This window comes from Cricetulus griseus, chromosome 3 (assembly GCF_003668045.3).
Source record: "Cricetulus griseus strain 17A/GY chromosome 3, alternate assembly CriGri-PICRH-1.0, whole genome shotgun sequence".
NCBI lineage: Eukaryota > Metazoa > Chordata > Mammalia > Rodentia > Cricetidae > Cricetulus > Cricetulus griseus.
Genome location: NC_048596.1, coordinates 17941735 through 17948148, shown reverse-complemented (window position 1 = coordinate 17948148; position 6414 = coordinate 17941735).

Below are 6414 nucleotides of genomic sequence, written 5' to 3'. Positions count from 1 at the left end.
AAAACAGGAAGACACATCAGGAAGGAGGAGAGGGGGTTATAAAGAAAAAGAGTAAACTGCTAATACCCAGGCGGAGAACTAAAGAGACCACTGCCCTCAAATCCCGACCACGGTGGCTACAGCCTTCGGGAGTCCGGGCTCCTAGCGCTGTAGCATAGTTTCGCCCGTTGGAGAACATGGCCTGGATGGAATTGCCTGTATGCATTCTTATTTGCCTGGCCTTTTCTTGCAAAGTTTATCCATATTGCTGCATGTTCACAGGCGGTTCATTCAAACTACTTTCGAGTGTTTGCTACACCACAATTTACCATTGCAGTATTGATGGGCAATTAGATGAGTTTATGTTTTGGGCTGTTGTAAAGAGCGGCTGAAGGCTGGGCCGGGCAGCGGTGGCTAACCCTTTTGGTGCCAGCAGAGGCAGCTGAGGAAGCAGAGGCAGGCGAATCTCTGGAGTTGGAGGCCAGCCTGGTCTACAAAGAAACAAAGAATAGTCAGAGCTCTTACACAGAGAGAAGAGACCCTGTCTCGAAAAACAATAAAGAAACAAAGAAAAAACACCCCCCCCAAAGTGCTGCTGAAGAAAATAATGTCCAGTGGAACAGTCTGTGGTGATAGAAATCTCTCTCTCTCTCTCTCTCTCTCTCTCTCTCTCTCTCTCTCTCTGTCTTTCTCTCACTGAGACAGGGTCTCACTGTGTAGCTCTGGCTGTTCTGGAATTCTTTGTGCAGACCAGGCTAGCCTTGATCTTACAGAGATTCATCTGCCTCTGCTTCCTGAGTGCTGGGATTAACGGTGTTTGCCACTATGCCTGGCAGGATGGAAATATTCTATGTGGGTGCTATCCAATACAGTCTTGGTGGCAAGTGACCATGTGATAGGTGTGATTAAAGACTTGAATTTGGAGGGATAATATTACAGCCCAGACACAGCAAGGAGGGCCCAGGCCCTCCCCCAAACAATATGACAGACTTCGAAGGTCCATGGTGGAGGGCCTCACTATCCCTGGGGAGGAGTCGGGGTGGGGCAGTGGGTTGGGTAGAGAACATGGGAGGATGGGAGGGTGAGGGAATGGGGGGGAATGGATATGTAAATATGAGTAATTAAAAAAAGAATTGAATTTGAAATTTTCCAGAATTGCAATTAGAGTAACTTAAAAGCACTTCAAATGCCTAGGGTTCCTGTATTAGCATAATTCTAGCCCATCTTTGGCGACTTTAATGCACACTTAGTATATACCCAGGATTGTAATTTCAAGCTTTAAAAGTTGTTAACTGTTAAGTCTCAAACACTGGGACAAATGACTGAGGTGCCTATTTAACATATCAAAGTGGACCTGGCTGCCAGGTCCTCCCACCATTCAGCAGTCCCTACCTGTTACAGAGTATGGCTGGTATACCCCCCTCGCCCCTCCCCTGCCCTTCCCCCAGAGGCTCTTCCCTATATAATCCAGCCATTTTGGTTACCCACCCCTTTGGTACCTTTGCCCTCTTGGCTGCTATACCTCATTCCTATTCCCTCCCTCCCCCTTCTCCTCTGCCTATGCGGTTCAGCTCAGTCTGGTCATGTCCACTCTGGACTCTCCCCAGATGGCCTTGTCTCTGGCTAAGCTCTCCCATATATCTATAATAAACTTTCTTCTCCACCACACCTAGGAGCAGTCATGTCCTGTCCTTTTCTCTTTTCATTTGTTAACCAAGGTTGCTTGCTTGCTTTTTCTTTCTTTCCTTCCTTTTGAGAGTGAGTCCTTCTGTGTAAACCAGCTTCAAACTCAAGATCTTCCTGCCTCAGCCTCCCCAGTGCTGGATTAAAGGGCTGTCCTATCATGCCAGGTACCACAAATTTTTGTATAGTGAGTTGTACCAGTTTACATGCCCTCCACCAGAAACACCACATGGCTCTCACTACTTAGCATTTGGGGTTTATTTTTCTCTGACTTTAGTCACTTTAGTGAACTCGGAGTTTAAAACCAACTTTTTGTTCACTTTTTTTTTCTGAGATAGGCTTTCTCTGTGTAGCTTTGGAGCCTATCCTGGCACTCGCTCTGGAGACCAGACTGTCCTTGAACTCACAGAGATCCGCCTGCCTCTGCTTCCCGAGTGCTGGGATTAAAGGCATGCACTAACTCATGTTATAACACCAAGTCAGCCCTGGGGAAGTAATAGCAGAGAGACTTCCAACTGTGTGTGTGTGTGTGTGTGTGTGTGAGAGAGAGAGAGAGAGAGAGAGAGAGAGAGAGAGAGAGAGACTGAGAGACTGAGAGACTGAGAGATTGAGAGACTCTCGTATTCTCAGAATTGCCTTGTGAGTTAAATACCCTTTGTTTCTACATGAAGAAACTGAGGTTTCTTCAGAGAGGTTAAGTCACTCCTCCAGGACCCACAGTAGCTATAGAAATGACCCGGCAGTGCTTTTTACTCAGTGCCATGGAGAACATTTCTGACATCTTCTGCTTCCTTTCCCATGCAAACAGCCCGACTAAGGCAGAATTTGACTCCTAAGATCAACTTGGACACTTACTGCTAAGCCTCCCTTTGGAGGGACCTAGACTGACCACTGGCCAATTGCATGCTGGCAAATGAGTGAAGGGACTGCTGGCTGTGGTGTGGTATGAGTGGAATTCATGCTGTGTGATGTGGGTCTCTCAGTTGTGTGGGGAGAGCTTCTGCCCAGGGAGGAAAGATAGCCTCAAGCATTTTTTAAACCTAAATGTGTTTAGTATTCTGGTTTCTTTTAGAACATACACACACAAAAAAAATCTTTTACCTTTTTCTAAATGTGTCCCTAAGGGGATTGTTTTTTGTGAAGAATGTCTCTGAAATAAGGAAAATCCAATACTTGTTTGTAATTCTAGAGTTTCAAGTTATAAACATAAATTGTTAAAGTTATAATATACAAGATTCACCCAATAGTTCATATGTGTTTTCTATTCTCTGAGAAAAGATACGAAAAGTCCCCTTGGACCATCCTGAGAGTGAGTTGTTCTTGGGGAGCAATATAGATTAGTTCCCAGTCAACATAGAGTAACTAGAACCCACCCCTCACCGCCCCCCACCATGGCTACTGGTAGATTCGGACTGGAATTCAAGGCCAGCTTAGTCTACAAGTGAAATCTCTATTTTTTGTTTTGTTTTTGTGTACAAATACACTTCTAAAAGGATTTCTCTGGCCTAGAAACATGGTGGGTTTTTTACCACAGTTCTATTCCTTAAAATGTCAGACAGTATTCTAGATATTCTAACAGCAGTTCACAACCCGTGGGTTGTGACCCCTTAGGGTCAAATGAACCTTCCACAGGGGTAGCCTTAATTGGAAAACACAGGTATTTACAATACAATTCATAACAATAGCAAAATTACAGTTATGAAGTAGCAATGGAAATAACTTTATGGCTGGGAGTCACCACAACACGAGAAACTGTATTAAAGGGTTGCAGAGTTGGGAAGGTTCACAGAGACGCTACAACCCCAAATCATAGCAGCTCAAGTTTGCAGTTGAGAAAACTGAGACTCAGGGAGGCAAAGCAAATTACCCCAGGCCAAAAGCTACACCAGAACCAGGAGATGGACGATTTCTCCAGAAGACACACGCTGGCCAGCTCTTCTACCCATGTCCCCCTCAACAGCTGCCCTTGGTGATCCTCTTAGGGAGGAACTGCACCCAGGTCTTGGCTCTATCAATGATGTGACCTGCCACCTGCTCCATATCTTGTGACTGATAGCCGATCCCTGCCAGTGCCCTCTAGTGGACTCAAGGAGGGTGCCCAACACTTCCTGGCTGGTTTCAGAGGGTGTCAGCACCCTCTGGTGTTGACCAGAGACCCAGGTTGCAGGGGCCCCCAAGTCTCCCCAGGCTTGCCTGGGCTGTTCTTTAAGGAAGGTTCTAGGTTTTCTGGGTCCCACTTTAGTGACCAGAATAGGATAGAAATGTGGCCACAGTCCCAAATTCCTTTTTGGAGAGCAAGCAAAATCATTTGACTGAATCTACAACTGGGTGCCTTAGTCCCCTATTCCAGGACAGGCACCCATGCCTGGAGTCATGGGTGGGACTAAGTTCTGGAATTTATTGTTCTGCCTGACCTTGAGAAGATCTCAGGGCTAGAGAGATGGCCCAGCAGTTACCTACACTAGCTGTTCTTCCAGAGGACCGGGGTTCAATTCCCAGCACCTGCGTGGCAGCTCACAACTGTCTGTGGCTCCAGTTCCCAGGATCCGATACCCTCACAAAGACATACATACAGGAAAAACACCAATGCATTTAAAAAATAAATGGAGAGAAAGAGATCCCACTCTCTCTAAGCAGCAGTGCCTTCCTCTGACTGACTGGAATAGAAACTTGGTCTACACTGCCTTTTTAGAAGTGATGAACGGCCAGACAGATGGCAAAGGCAGAATGTCTGGAAGGCTGAAGGTTTCCATAATTTACCTTCTTCCTTGGCAGTGCAGACCACCACCTCAGTGACACAGAGCTCCTTCAGATGAAGAAGCAAACTGCTGTAGTTGAAATGGGTTCATATCGCACCACTGGCACCTTTGGATATGCTAGAAAGAACCTCGTTTCCTCAAAGTGGTTGCAGCCTCTGCCAGGGGGTGGCTTGATACACAGATGTCACTGGGGGTGGCTTGGTACACAGGTGCTGCTGGGTGGCTAGGTACACAGATGTATGCTTTGTTGGGGGTGGGACTTTAGTTCAGCAAACAACCACCCAAGAAAACATGGAGTTTTGGTGTCCTGTGCATCAAAACCCTATCTCAATTCCCTAAAAAATGGCATTAAATAGACATTCTGGGCTCATTTAGAGGACATCAAACAATCAGTTTTAGGAAAAATACAGCACTAGGTTCCTTGGCTTCTCTTTGTGGGGAGAAGGGGTCTTCTTCACAGAGCAGAAATTTTCTTGCGTCTGGATCTGGAGTCCACAGAATTCCTCCTTTAAGTAGGCCATGGTTCTTACAGTAGACTAGTCCTCAAGCCACTAGAAAAAGTGAGGACTTAGAAAGAGGAGGAGGAGGGAAGAGGAGAGCCAGAGAGCAGGGCGAGCCGGGGGCTTTCTGGAATATATTTTCACATCACTGGTCTCCCCACCCCACCCCCCATTTCTCTTTCCTCTTTTCTCTGCTTCATTCTCTGAATGTCTACTTCCTCTTAAAACCTCTGCTGGCCTTTGTCTTGCTCTCCTCCATTTCTCTTCTCTCACCCTTCTCTTTTCCCACTGATTTATAGTATATTGATTCAAATTACTCAGCAGCTTTATTATTGCACGTAAAATTACTCAATAGATTTCTGTAGTGCATGTATAATTACCCAATAGGTTTATGTATTGTATGCATAACTGTCTAATAGGTTTATGTTTTACATGTATATTTACTCAGTAGCTTTATGTGTTGCATGTATAATTAAAACACAGTGAGTTTGAACCAGTAGTGGCTATTTCAGAAAAATTCCTATATTTGGGGCTGAGGAAGGTAGCTGGATGATTCAGCGTTTCATCTACCATGCCTGAGGCTGGGGATTTGATCCCCAGAACCACAAAAGTAAATAGATTTCATTTAGTAGTACTTATGTATTTATTTGTTTATTGGTTTGTTTTTTTTTTTTTTGAGACAGGGTCTCTATGTGTAGCTTTCTTCTCTAACTAATTTTAAAGATATTTGCTCACTTGATCAATTTACTATTGAGCATTTGAAGTGTAGAATGGTGATGGTTTTCACTCGAAATCCTTAACACTAGTATAGTCATGATATCTAAGACTCATTAGCTATCTCTTGGAGATAATAAAGAACCCCAGGGCCTCTCTTTACCACCCACCTAAACTTTTAAATTTATGTATTTGTGGTGGTACTGGGGATTGAACTCGGAGGCAAACATTCCACTACTCAGCTATATTCCCAGCCCTTTATAAACTTTTATTTTGAGGCACTGGGTTGTCTAGTCTTGATAGCTAGTAAAAGCTACATTTAAAACAGTGTTTCTCTTAAAGCTGAAGGGGTAGCTCAATGGGTAAATTTATGGCTGTGAAAGTGTGAGGATTGAGTTTGGATCCCAGATCCCACAAAAAGAGCTATGATACCAGCCTTCCCACAGCAAGATGGAAGGCTGAGTCAGGAGACTCCTGGAAGCCTGAGGCCTCTCGTGTGCAACAGCCAACAAGAGGAAACTGAGGACCAATGCCTGAGGCTGTCCTCTGATGCCCCGTGGCCTCATAAACATGCACACATATGCACGAACACACACAAGACTGCAGATGTCACATCTGCCTTCGTATACAAGCCATGGACCCTTTTCTATATCTCTGACCTTTGACCAGGAAAACTTCTATGGATTGCACAATGCAAAAGAAACAGAGAGAGATTCTCTTCCAGTTGTCATGAAGGGGAATTTTGGGGTGCCAGCATCCAGGAAGGGTCAGGTGATAGA